The sequence below is a fragment of the Pleurodeles waltl genome, chromosome 5 (assembly GCF_031143425.1).
Source record: "Pleurodeles waltl isolate 20211129_DDA chromosome 5, aPleWal1.hap1.20221129, whole genome shotgun sequence".
NCBI classification, from domain to species: Eukaryota; Metazoa; Chordata; class Amphibia; order Caudata; family Salamandridae; genus Pleurodeles; species Pleurodeles waltl.
The window spans coordinates 868,737,432-868,752,171 of NC_090444.1; the positions used below are offsets into that span (position 1 = coordinate 868,737,432).

General features: G+C 44.6%; 1 long non-coding RNA gene across 1 annotated transcript; it reads right to left on the reverse strand.

Annotated features, from left to right (window-relative positions):
* Positions 1-12,625: 12,625 nt before the first annotated feature.
* On the reverse strand, positions 12,626-13,742 carry LOC138297327 (uncharacterized). Its single transcript, XR_011204028.1, has 3 exons — positions 13,658-13,742; positions 13,381-13,487; positions 12,626-12,888 (listed from the first exon to the last, which is right to left on the reverse strand). It is a non-coding gene; the product is annotated as an uncharacterized lncRNA (long non-coding RNA).
* Positions 13,743-14,740: the final 998 nt, after the last annotated feature.

Below are 14,740 nucleotides of genomic sequence, written 5' to 3' on the forward strand. Positions count from 1 at the left end.
CAGCTGAAGCATAATTGGGCTGATGCTGTAGCACAAGTCTGATCTATTGGACATGCTAGAGTTGGAGATTGAAGACCCTGTATGTATTTATGTACCATCTGCATGTAGTAATGTTCCTATGTCAGTCAAGCAAAACTTAAACACCAAAGGGGCTGAATTGTTAATGCAGTAGGTTGATTTTGCACCATGCAACTTACTTCAAGTGCATCACAAAACTTAAAGTGCAGGTTCTTAAGCAACACAAGGCCATTTTGTGTGCCTCGGAGTGGCTTCATAAGTCCAGTGTAAAGCAAAGCACGGCTAATTGCTTTGTTTTGCTATACCCTATGGGTTGTGCATGGTTGTTCACATTAAACACGTGGATTTTGAAGCAGTCGCAGATTTAACAGATGTGATAGACCAGAGAATGCTTCAAAAATGCAACACCTCCTCAGGTGATGGATACAGTGGAAATATATGTTTAATTTCCTTTTTAGAACCTTCTATATGTGCTGCATTATGCAGCACATGTAGATAGATGAAAATGCCCCTTCTAGTACAAAACAATACAAACCTGCTTACAAGCCATGCACCCTTGCACCATGTTGCAAGGTTGCATTCATTGGCACAAGTCAGCACTTTGTGTCCCAGCTCTATGGAAAGTCTGATATGTTCTGTATTATGTTACATAAGGTGTATACCTGTCCTTTCACATTGCAGGCCAACTTTGTTCTGCCTAGGGCCAATGGTTTCACCCTTGTGTCATGGTGCAAGAGGGCCCAAGATGATGCTGGCCAGCAGTATTTAATACATCACGTACCTGTAGCATGCATCATATATGTGATGTTAGATACCTCTGACCTTCAACATCCAGCCAGCTCGGCCCTGCAAGGTAACTAGCTGCATCCCATATTCATAAAATGTGTACATATGTGTGTCAAGAGTGCAGAATTTTGTAAATACACTGGGATACCATTGCCTTTAATGTAGAGATATAACTGTGTGTAGTTGCACTATTTAAAATGCAATGTCTAAATCTTTGTCTTGTAGGTGGGCATGTCTCATTCACCTGAGGAGATGTGGACAGCTTCCAGTATCCAAATGCAACTTGTAAGTGTATATAGTAAAAGGTTGTAGCTCTAGGACGTGTGTGTGTGTGTGTGTGATCCATGATAGTTGTAACATTGTGATGTTTACTCGGAGGTATTTATCACCTGAAACTAAATTAAAGTCAGTGTGCCTGCACAATTGACTGTGTCCACTGAATCAATTAGAATTGAAAAGGAAGCATGTTATCATGAATGTAGAGACAATATAAGCAGGCCCACAGGATTTATGCGTTTTTACATTGGTGGTCGTGGTTGCATATTTATAGTTTTGGTGCATTTGAAACATGAACCATCATCTGGCGCTAAATCTGCAGATGTTCAACATAAATAATTTGGTCATACCACAAATGGCATAAACGTCACAATGTTTCAACAAATGTTGCAGTAAAGTGGAATAACCTTAGCAAATCTTGTCTGGGCATGGTTCTGTTGCCTATTTTCATATTTGAGTATGAAGCTGCTGCTAATGAGGTGCAAACAATACATAGACAGTGTTACCAAGTTTAAACATTAAGGTATTATGGAATCAAACTGTTGAAAATTGTGTGGCATTATGCAAGAGAAAGAGGAAAAAAAACAAGGAAAAATAAAGATATTTTTGCCAGTTGCGACATTCTTACGCCACACCTGAGGTGACGGAGGAATCTGATGCATTCCCAGACTTGTAAATCTGGGAATGCCTCACATTCCTTTGGGTTCCATGGGTGTTGCATGGGAACACCCCAAGCAACACCCATGGAACGCCCCTTTCATGCAGTGTTATGCATGAAAAGGGTCCAGATTTACGAGGCCATAAAAAGCCATGCAAGGTGGCTTTGCATGGCCTTGTAAATATGGGCAGGCACACTGCACCACTGGAGGGTAAAAAGAAATGACACTCCAATAGTGCAGTCTGCTGCTTGTGCCTCATAAATGAGGCCCATAGTTCTTGTACAGATGAGTACTCCAACATGCATACATACACTCCTGAGATGCTTTTTCATATTTTATTTGTGCGCTGATAAATTTAGCCCAGGAAGAATGAATGTACAGAAAAGTATTTATGTGAAGTTTGTCATGTTTTGGTACAACTGTATACCAGGTGCTTTATGTCATAATTCAATGTATTTGCCCGAGGCTAAATAAGTGAAGTGTTCAATATTTAAATCTTGCAGGAGGGAGACACACACCCTCCGTCTATGGAGTGTCTACCTAATGGAAAGTAAGTCAAGTCAGCAGTCTTGTGTAACTCGACATGAGTTGTGCAATGCAGAAACACACTAGCTGTACTTGATTAGCTTATTACCGCTCTCATATACTTGTGACCAAGGTTGCCCCCCTTGCATGATGCTTGACTAACACTAAAAGTATACATATCTGGACCATGTCTACAATTTTCTGATGACACATCATCATGACTGAGAATCACTCATGCTTGTTATCATATTGTCACTATTCTTATATATTGTACACCTACACTGACCTCGTTTGAGTCAGTTTTAAATTTTGTATTAGGAGACATCTTTGCACTGATGGTGTATTTTCCACATCTCTATCTCAACATTTGGTGTCGATCTGGACTTGCACTTATGATAGCATAACATTGGCAGGCAACTTTTGGAAACAGCATGAATGTTTGCAACTTGATGTAATATGTGTCTACTTTTACATGTAGACTTTATATGTGTCACATATACCAAAGAACAAAGGCAAGTGGGCTCTGCAATAGTGGAAACAAGTCACAAACAAACAAAATACAGCACCACCACAATCTGAGGGTGACAGACAGCAGCTGCATATCAGCACACAGGCCACAGAGGGTCCTTCAAGTGTATCTCACATGCCACACACACAGTCAAGGATGCCCAACCAGGAAACATCATCTGCATTCAATTATCTGTTAGTCAGACAATTGCAGAGCTTGAACAGGAGGATGGCTGGAATAGAAAGGGAGCAGGCCAGCATTCATGAGATTTGTTTAACATGCCAGGAGGCACTGGAACCTATTTCAAGCCAAATATGACTTTCTTCCTCTTACCATTCCTTCTCCAAGTTTTTTTTATTATTAAATATGGCTAGTAAGCATAGAGTTAGTTAAAGGATAGTATAGGTGAAGATTTAGTGTAGTTAAGTGTTAGTTAATCAATATTTTTGTAGGTAGAATTTTTTAAGTGTTTTTATTAGCATTATGGTTTCACGTGGGTGGGGGTTAATGTTGTGTGGATAAAAAATATATAGAACAAAAAAATACAAAACATATATTTTTGTGTGTGATTACATGAATAGGTGGTATGGGGCATATTTAAGAAAAATGGTGCTGTATTAAATGTAGCACCACTTTTCCTGTGACCCTTAGCGCCCTTTCTAATGCCACCATGTGTGCACCGTATTTAACATTTGTGCAACATGGCGGTAGTTCGGGAAAAGTTTTGACGCTCCTTTGGCGCTTTGCGGAATAGCGTAAACATTTTGGCTCTAATCTTAAAGCACCTTGAGGCCCATTGAAAACAAAGGGAGCCTCCTTTCAACACCTGCTCTGCACAGGTGTTAATAATGCGCCATTTTATTATCCCCCCTAAAAGGAGAAAGCCTCCCTTGCATACATTATGCCTGGCACAGGCATAATGTTGTGCAAGGGGTTACAAAGTGGTGCAATGCATGCATTGCATCACTTTGTAAATATGACACAGCATTTTGGCAATCTAACGCCACATTAGTGTCAAAAAATTGATGCTGTATCACTAGATGGCGCTAGGGGCTCTTAAATATGCCCCTATATGTTTAGGATGTAGTTGCTGTTTGTATTGTACTGTATGGGTATTCAAGGGACTGTGGGGTTGATATTTAATTTGTCGTGTGCATAGTGCTTAAGCTAAGTTTAGATTAGTTGGGTTAGTATAGGATAGTGTTAATGTTTGTTAGTTAGGTAAGCTTCGGTACTTTTTATATCTCATAGTTATTTAACACATTAAGGCCCTCATTATGACCCTGGCGGTGAGTGATGAAGTGGCGGTAATACCGCCAACAGGCTGGCGATAAGTACTGCCAACTTTTGACCATGGGGGTGAAAACTCCCATAGACAGCCAATGTACCACACCAACCGCCAGGGCAAAAACAACACTCACCATGGCAGTGGTCAACAACGGCCAGGCGGAAGTCAAAGTACCGCCCACCATATTAAGACACATCACTCCGCCACCTATTCCGGGACAGTACCAACGCCATCAAAAGCCTGGTGGAAACGCATCACTGAGGACAAAGGACTCACCATTGGAGACACAGGGAAGAAGAACGCCGCCATGGAACCGAAGTCTTTCCAATGATCTTCTACGTTATGCTCTACCTGGAACACCAACGTGGCTGCTGACGGTGAGTACAGCCACCTAGCACACAAGGGAGGGTGGGAGGAAAATGAGAGTGACACACACATGCACGACACACTGACACACACACAACCAGCTGCACATGAAAAACAATTTGACCCTGAAAAACGGCAGAATAATGCAAGGACAACAGGAATGGACTAAAGCGATTGTAATCAGATCAAAATCAAAATGTATAAATCGATTTGTCAATGTATAGATATGTACATATGTGCACAAAGGGACACTGCCAGTCCAATGTTCGAAGGGCCCACTTGGCGACGGGCCAAAGTCTAAGGCCCAACTCGAATCCTGACCATATCCAGATAGTACACTGCAGGGGCATCAGATTGCAAATCTGCAAGTACCTCACGGGGTTGGGGGCACCTCAGCCAGATGCAAGAACAAGCCCACTGGTTCTGGAGGGGGCAACATGCCCATTGCTTTGTCCTGGGGAGTGCAAGGCCACAGTCTCTGGCGTGGGTGTCTTGCCCACTGGTTCTGGAGGGGGCAGCCCGCACATTAGCCCCTGGAGGGTGGACGTCATGGTGCCCGCCGGCGGTGATGACTGCATTGTGGTGGTGGTTGGAGGAGGTTCCTGGGCAGTCCCTGCACTCAGTGATGGCTGCATGGTGGTGGTTGTTGGAGGAGGCTCCTGGGCAGCCCCTGCACACACTGATGGCTGCATGGCGGTGGTTGTTGAAGGAGGCCCCTGGGCAGCCCCTGCACTCACTGATGGCTACACATCCACAGCTGGCGGTGGGGGCCGCGTGGCATCTGGTAGTGTTGTTAGCCTGAGAGTTTCCGCTGGTGTAGAGTGCCTCGTCTCCTCCTGTTCATGGGTCGGTGGATGGGCTCTTCCCCTCTCTGCCTGGTGGTGCAGGCTCCTTTCCCTTCTTCACAGCTGGTGCAGGCACCTTCCCCTTCCTCACCGCGGGTGCAGGCCCCTTCCCTTTCATCCCTGGTGGTGCTGGCTCCTTCCACTTCAGTGTTTTAGGTCTGTTATCCTTACCAGCATGAGGAGGTGGTGCTACCACTGTCCCCATGGACTGTTTGACTGAGGTGCTGGGCTGTGTCTTTGGAGCCCTGCCCATACATGCAGGACGGGGAGAGGGGTAGGGAAGAGGTCAAATTGGGAAAGAAAAAGCTTTTTAGGGATGTTGGGGCAGTAGGAGGGAGGAGCAATGGGATTGGAGGTTGAGGGAGTGGTTGTTGGAGGTGTATGTCTGCTGGACCTGGGTGCAGGTGCACGGGCTGTATGATGATGTGAGGTGGAGTGCTTCTGTTTGTGTCCTTTAGGAGGGGGGACAGACAGTGGGGGAGAGGACTTGTGCATGGCTGTTGTGGAGGTGTCTGCCAGTGAGGTGTGTGTTCTGCTGGGTGTGGTGATGCTGATAGTGGATGTTGATGTAGTGCATGCAGGGGTGAGTGTGGGCGTGACTGGCAGGGAGGTGGTGGAGGAGGAGGAGGGAGGACAGTGGAGGAGTGTCTGCAACTATATGCATGAGTGGTTGTGGTACGAAGTGCGGTGCCTGTGTTTGCCTGTGCCACTCTTGGGTGTTGTCGTGTGTGCATGCTCATCTGTATGTGTGCCTGGGATGGGTTGGGGTTGGGGAGAATAGGACTGGGAAGTGGGAGTCGGAGGGGGATGGTAGAAACAGGTACAATGGCTGCCATTAGAGAGGAGGCAGAGCCTGAATCGATCTCTGTTGGGCCACAAATCCACCATGAAAGCATTCAAGGAATGCATTGTATTGCTGCATCTGGGATGCCAACCCCTGGATGGCATCCACAATGGTTGACTGCCCTACAAAGATGGATCTCAGGAGAACAATAGCCTTCTCACTCAGGGCATCAGGGCTCACTGGGGCAGGGCCGGAGGTGCCTGGGGTGAAGGAGATGCCCACCCTCCAGAGTGAGCGGGCACAGGAACCTCGCTGAGGGGCTGCTGGGAGGGCAGTGCTGGTATTGGGTGGTGGCTGTTCCTGCAGCTGGGGTGGTCACAGGGGTGTCCGCCACCACCATGGAGCTCCCATAGCAGGAAATATCAGAGTCTGTGTTGTCCCCTTCAGTCTCCATGTGGTGCTCCCCTCACCCTACATCCCACTGGTTCCCTTGGTGTTGGTGGATTCTGCCTCCTGGGTCCTGTGAGATGCAGCTCCCTCTGTCGCCGGTGCCCCTGCTCCTCCGCCAGATGATGCTAATGTACACAAGGACAGGATGACAAAACAAGAAAGAGGGGGAGAGAAACAAAGGATACATTGGGTCAATGACTGCACCAACACCTCATTTGGCATACACATCGCAGTCATACACAGGTAACAGGCTTAAGCACTATGCATTGCACTACCAAGGATATGGCTAGTCACTAAGGCAAGATGAGCACCACACCCGCCAACTGCAGCACTCCTGGGACCCACAATGCCCTGCCTGAAATGTACTGCAAACAAGCTAGGTAACCCTTTATTTGCCATAGACCCATTACCCATCAGATGACCCACACTGCAATGTCTGGCCTGGCCTTATGGGCATCCACTAACACACATCCAACACCCGGATACCACCACGCCAGCCAAAATATGTAATGATACCCACTGTACTCACCCTCTTATGGCTGCTTTGCTGCCCTCAAGCGCCCATCCAGCTCAGGTTAGGCCACCGCCAGAATGAGGGGTCAGGTTCCGATGCGCACCCCTTCCTTGTTGGGAGGCCATCCCCAGCTGGGCCTCCGCGGTCTTCCTTGCCAGAGTTTCAGGTCCTCCCACTGTTTCTGACAGTGGGTGCTCCACCTGCCATAGACCCCTAGGATCCGCACGCCCTTGGCAATGGCATGCCATATTCCCTTCTTTTGATGGGCGCTGACCTGCAGAGGCAATACAGACAGGAGAACAGCATTAAACAAACAGTCCAAGCAGTCACACAAATGGCCCACCATACCTATTTCGATCACCATTGGCACCCACATGGCCCAGCTCGTACCTTTTCTTCAGGAGGAGGAGACAGGAGATATCCCTGTGGCTGCAGTAGACCCTGATGACAGTGAGAATGAAGAGGCTGAAGATGAGGATGAGGACAAGAGAACATCAGTTATCCATCAGTACTTCCAATGAAACACAGGTGAGAGAGTGCAACTTCACATTTCGATGACTACTGTTGTATTCTGTGTGGCTGGGCCATGATGGCATTACCTACCTTTTACCTCTACTCACTGTCAACTATAGTTTGACATTTTACAGATGTTTGTGCTATGACAACTGTGTACTGATGTGCTGATTACAGCCAGATACAGGTCATTATTGCTATGCTATCACAACGTACAGTTCATTTGCAACGGATGTTTCCATTAATTCACTTTTTCAACACATGACATACATGTAATTGAGTTGTGTGCAAGGGTGTTTATTTACTGATAAGAAATTGAGGGAAATGTGCAATGGAATAGGGTGATGATGGAGGAAAGTCGAGGGTATTGTTCCAGCCTGTTTGTAACAAAGGTGCAGTGTCCAAGTGGTCATAGGAAGGGGAGCAACAGCAGTTCAAAGTGGGAAAGGTGACTGAGTGGGACACAAGGGGGACAATCAGGAGAGCATCATTTCCTGGTGGTGGTCTTGCAAGTGTCTCTGGCTTCTGTCTAGGTCGCAGGGAATGTTTGCGGGGTGGTTCACTTTCTGCACGGGGAGGGATGCTGATGGCCTGTAGGTCCTATGGTGGGGCCTCCTGCCCACTAGCAGCAGCAGAAGTGGAGGGCTTGTCAATGGACTAGCTAGTGTTAGGGGCCTGTTGGTGGACTGTTGCCTCCCTCATGATGTTGGCCATGTCTGCCAGCACCCCTGCTATGGAGATCAGGGTGGTGTTAATGGCCTGCAAGTCCTCCCTGATACTGTCCCTCCTGCAGTCGCCTGTTCTCCTGCACGTTGTAAAGGATCTGGCCCATCATGTCCTAGGAATATTGGTAGGCTCCCAGGATCTCGGAGAGTGCCTCCTTGAGGGTTACCTGGTCCTGTCCTCCCCCTGGTGCACAGAAGTCCTCCCAGTGTCCCTGTTGGTCTGTGCCTCTGTCCCCTGAACAGTGTACCTACTGATCCCAGGTTCCTGACTGTCTTTGGGGCGAGGTGTGGCCTGTGGTTCCTGTACAGGTGGGCTCACTGCTGTTTTATGTGTCCTGGGGACAGAGGTGTGGGTATGCTGGGTGGGTACTGTGGTGTTAGATCCTGATGGGAAAGGCTCTGTGGTGGTCTGTGAGTGGGCTTGGGTAATCGGCTGTCCAGTGGTCCCTGATGGGCCAGGTAGGTCATCAAGATCCAGAAGTCCAGAGTTACTGTCATCACTGGAGGCATCTTCTGTTCGGGGACTGGTTAGTCGTGGCACCTCCTCTCCACTGACATTGGCTGGGGTACCTGTGGGGATGTAAGTGATGTATTATGCTCATGCGTATGACATATGTACATCCTTGGCTTCCCCTCTATCGTTGGTGTTGCCATGCCACCTTTTGATTGTGTATGGTGATGTATTGTGGGAATGTTAGTTTCCCTATGCTGTGCATGCTTTAGTGATGGGTGTCCATGCAGGGCTGGGAGGGCTGTCCATGCAGGGCTTGGCATTGTGGTTAGTCATATGTGTAGGTGCAGTGTGTGGGATGGAGGAGAGTGATGGGAGTGAGGGTGTGAGATGTCATGCAGGTATGGGGGGGTGATAAGTAGTAAATATTGACTTACCAGTGACCAGTCCTCTGGCTGCTCCAGCAAGTTCCTGAAGATGCAGTATTGCCAGTACTTTCTCCTCCCATGCAGTGAGCTGTGGGGAAGGAGGTGGAGGTCCACCGCCAGTCCTCTGTATGGTGAGCTGGTGCCTTGCTGCAATGGAACATACGTTCCCCAGTAGTTCATTCCACCTCTTCCTGATGTTGTCCTTTGCTCTTGGGACGTCCCACGGCATTCACCCGATCCACGATTCTCCACCATAGCTCCATCTTCCTTGCAATGGATATCTGCTGTACGTGTGCTCCAAAGAGCTGTGACTCTACCCTGACAATTTCTTCCACCATGACCCTTAAATCCTCCTCAGTGAAACGGGGGTGCCTTTGTGGTGCCATGGGTGTTGTGTGGTGTGTGTTGGTGAGAGTGTGTTCTGTAATGTGATAGGGTGTGTAATGTGGGGGGCATGAGGGATGTCTGGGTGTAAGTGGTGTGTGCCTAGTTGTCTATGTGGTCTTGGGGTAAGTCTGGTGGCTATGATTTGTACTCGTATAGGGTTGTGGCTAATGTGGATGGGTGTTTTATAGGGGTGAGGGTGTGGTGTGTGTATGAGTGTCAGGTATGTGTTTTTAGTATTGGTCAATGTGGTGCTGTTTTGTACATGGGTGTCCATTCTGAGTGTGGCGGTATGTACCGCCAATTGTTTACCGCCGTTGAATGTCCTCCGTGGTGATTCGTGGGTCATAATGTGGTGGGCTTTGTTTTGTTGGCATAACGGTATGGGTTTTGGGACCGCCACTTTATCACTTACCTTTGGTCTGGCGGATTTGTGTATGTGGCTGTATTCTGTCGGATTGGTATGTATGTGTGTCATAATATGGTTAACGGATATTCACCACTGTGGCGGTATGTTGGCGGCCGTCAGCGTGGCAGTAGGCGGCATTTACCACCAATGTCATAATGAGGGCCTAAGTATTTTTTTCATTGTTCTCTAGTTGGTTGTCATTTAATTTAGAAAAGATGTTGTTAGGTAACTTGGATAAATGATGTAACAGTTGACCTGATGTATTAGTATGCACATACTGCTTTCACAAAAGCCTATGGACAACTGTAATATGTCCTCAGATTTGATTTCTTTAGGGACCCATTTCCATACTTGAGACACAAAAATGATGTAGGTTAACACAACTATTAACCTATTGTAGCAACCTTTGATAAAGTGAGTGGCCATGTAAGTGTTTAATTACACGTTTTGCTTCAGAATGCTGCTCACTACCTGCATTGTGACATTAATTACTGCAGAGCACAAACAGTATACCCTCTTTCAGCATTGTGTAAGAATGTCTGCATTGTTGTGTGGAATTTCTTTGGTCATGAAGTTGCACATGCCTGGTCAATGTCAATGTCAAATCAATTTCCTGCATGCTTTGTGTTCCACATCATGCACCTCACATATATACAAACAACCTAATATTTTTATCAGCATATGTCTCACATTGACCCCTCCCCTGGTGAGATGTGTCATTTAGGCAGACCCACTGGTATCCCACCAACGGAAAAATTGTATGATCAAATGATCAGATATGTGGATGCACTCACAATCAAGACATGTAATGCCTATGTGACAGAGTAACAGTAGATATGTATTTGAGCCGGGGTTCAATTACTCAACACATGAATTTAGACAGGAGAGGCAAGGTGCACTTGCATGTCTAGGGTACCCTAATTTACAGTATTACTTTGCTCTTGTGCATCCTTCTGTGGCACAGGTACAATGCAAAGACACGTCGATGATGGACATAGAAATCTGCTAGTATAGGTACAACAATCAAGACTTTGGTGTTGTTTAGTATTATTTTGTAGAATAGTGATGTTTACTAGTTAGTAAATAATGTAGTACTCTTCACATTGCTACATTATTGTTGACTTGACATTAGCCTCACACGCTTTTAACATCCCATGTGTATGTGGAATTGTTGTGTGTAGTTTGTCGATTTGTGTCCTCACTACGTATCTATCCAGAAAATCGTATTGTTGAAACATTCTGATATGACATTGCTAAAGTACACATTACTAATCAGGATTTTGAAATGGATGGAATTGGTGTATGTGCACATACAAAGGCACCATGTCAAATAAGTTTAGCTCAATCTTCTTCACGTTCACAAAAGTCACATTGATGTTTATAAATCCAATATGTTTGTAGACCTTTGGGGCACAACCATATAAAACTCAATATGGTAATGAAAAAGCAATGTATATATTATCTATTAGAGGTTCCTAACCTCCCAGTACATCATGTGAGTTGGTTTGGCCTCATAAAGTACCATATGTACATAGTTACAAAAAGAAAATTATTGGGTCTAGTAGCAATTCATTCTCCCAGTGGAATAAAAGAATTACATTTGTGTCATGGCTTCAATAAGGAAGAGAACATTGCCATTAGAGGGTGTTGCTTTAGATTTAAGGTCTCAAGTGGATAAAAGTACTGCTGAACAAACAGAGAGCACTGTCCTGGGTTCACAAGAGGATGTTATGATGTCCAATACAGGACAGATTTTAAAACTGGCCCGGGGCAGTCATAAATGTTCATTGGGATGGTCTCCTTCAAAAAATGTGGAAATGCACATCTTCCTCCTCTGATACATGTTCGGCCTCCACTGGATGTTGTATGGTTTGAATAGCAGGCACACACACATTAGAGGCTGAAGATGTGAATCACATATTCCCAATGACATTTGCGAGTGTCAGTAAGTCAGCATGGTAGTCCCTGGCAAGAGTTTGCTGGTTTGCCAATAAAAAAACAATGTTGCTGTTGAAGGCATTCATTGTTGCTATGAAGGAGCCTCACTTGCCCTCCAGGGTCTGGATTCTGCCTTGGAGCCTGACCAGCCTCAGCCCGTCCTTTAGGGCAAAGGGGCCACGCCCCCCCATCTTTTGCCCCTCATGATGAGTGTCTGTCAGGCTGAGCAAAGATCAGCCTGACAGACACTCTTCATGTTCAGTGAAAAACTATAAGGGGATTCCCCAAGAGAATGCTAGTAGCTCAATCAGGGAAAAATGTAGGTAGGAAAAAACTACAGCGTGAGCTACAGTAATGATATATTGACTGAAGATCAATTAATCTTCAGAAATAAAACCCTATAGGGACTGATAAGTAGAGACTGATGAGTTAAAATCATTAAGGGAAGTGATGCCGGACTGCTAAACAGAATCAAATAATGACAGGGGGATACTGGGGACAAGATCACAACAAAGAAAGCTTTAATAGAATACAATAATAAACAAATAATAATAATGAAATATAACAATGTAAATTAATACAACATTAATATTCTAGTACAAACACACCACAATCAGACTAGACAACAATTAATAATATAATCAAATCAAAAAAATATATATATTAGTTTCTTACACATATGACAACATTAATACACTAATACTTGAAAGGTACAATAGATACACACATATGAAGACAATACTCGATAAGTAAATGAATAAATATGTATCAATGATAATCTAATACAGAGATAATCTATGTTAGAAAGAGAGCGGATCAAGGTGGTGTCTCTACAGCAAGGATATGCTGTGGGAACTGACGGCCTACGCGCGTTTCGGTGTTCCTAATGGTTATAGGTCACCTTCCTCAGGGCCATTCCCTTTAATAAAGAACGACAAGGTCGGATTCTAGCAGCCAGGTTCTCACTTTAGTTGATCGAACATTAGATATTTGGTGTGTTGAAGTCACATAGTCATGTCATCTAGTGAAAAAGGGAAATGGAGGATTATATGCTTTCATGATATTGTTAGCTATCCTCCAATTTATCTCTTTTTGTTTACGTATACAAAAATAAATGTTTACGCCTAAAAGTAAGTAATAAACGTGTCTATGTTTAAAGGAAAAGTCTAAGAGCAATAAACCTTGAGATTTAGAGTGAAGATGAAAATTAAAAATAAAGATGAAAGGAATAGAGAGATAGAAAAATAGAAAAATAGAAAAGCAGAAAAAATAATAATAACTAGAAGGACCCCTAAGAATAAAGGTGTAAAGATCAAAGTAAGTGGTTGTCAGTACTAATGTTGATTATATTAATTAGTCAAATGATTAAAATATATATAATATTACATTTTAGGATGTTATAGAGGTGGTGCTCCATGTGATAGTACTTAGAGCTTTTTTCCCATATCTGTGGAAGCGTGCATCCATGCATATTGTGCAATTAGTTCTATTCAACAAATATTTACTGGCTTACTTAGATTGTCTTGTGTTGGTAATTCAGACAATACTGTAATCACTTAGTGGTTCCGATCCTTAATATGGGCATGGTCACATCTAGTGTGACAGAGAAGGTTGGTCTAGCTATAAGGACAAAAAAGAAAGTAAATATAAGTACTAAAGTATGTGCGATACATAGCTAATAAGAATATCTGACAGGCGGTCTGTACGAGGTTGTAATAATATTAATATTGATTCTAAAATTTATTGCTAAGTACAGACTTTGTGACACGAGTATAGATGCTTATATTTACCTGCTGAGACTAGAGATGTTTTGCACTGGTCTCTGATATTTGATAGTCTCTGCCGGACTTTCAGGCTAATACAACTTCAAAAGACAAGTCCTGCGCCAATAGGAATAATAATTATGGTTACACTCATAAGTAGTGGTGAGAGATGGTAACAAAAAACACTAGCACTGCTCTAATCTAATGAAAATTCACATCGTACTTCGGAAACAGTCCAAAAGGACTTTACCGTAAGTGAAATGGTCAAGGAGTAAACACGGGTCTAAGAATAGCTCGGGAAACACTCACCAATTTACCGATAGGCTCTCCGAGAGTTAATGAACGTCAGCGGCCGCGGCTCTCGTCTGTTTAAATAGCGTGATTAATGGAAGTATAGTACTGGGCTAGTCTGCTACCTATTAGTGTGATATTGCGGACTTATATCGGCGCCATATTGGAGTTCCACGGCCCTGGAACTCACGTAGCGGCGCGATAAGTGCCTGTCTGAAGATGGTATTTCAATCCGGTTCACGGCTTGAGGGGTCAGTCAAATTAATGTCAGGAAGCACTACATTTAGTTTTCCAAAAGGTATTAATGTACCAGAGTATAAGATAATGCAAAATAATACATAAAGTAGGAGCAAGACTAGATATAAAAGTGAGGGTGAAAACAAAAGTAGTGAATTAAAGTCAGACAACCAAGTATACAGTGATGAATGATAGAGACGGAATGTATGAAGATAAAAAGATTGACGAAAGTAGAAAGATGAGTTAAGAATGAAAGAACGAAAAAACAGATATATATAGAATATATATAAAAATAAAAATAAAAATAAAAAAAAGATCAGGTAGTCAGGAGTGAGACATGCGTGATTTGCGCAGACTCCTGGCTGCCTGAGCTGAACTTTGCTGGGCTGAAGAGGTCACAGCTCCTATGGGCATGACCTCCTCAGGTCAGCAAAGGTGCTTCCAGGCCCTTCCCCTCGGTGATGAGGGGAAGCATCATCAATTGACTTCAACCTGGGCACTTCAGGTTTATGTCCTGAAGCGCCCAGGGTGAGTGTCAATCAGTGACAGCTCGTCACAGAGTGGGGAGGGGTCAGAAGTCTC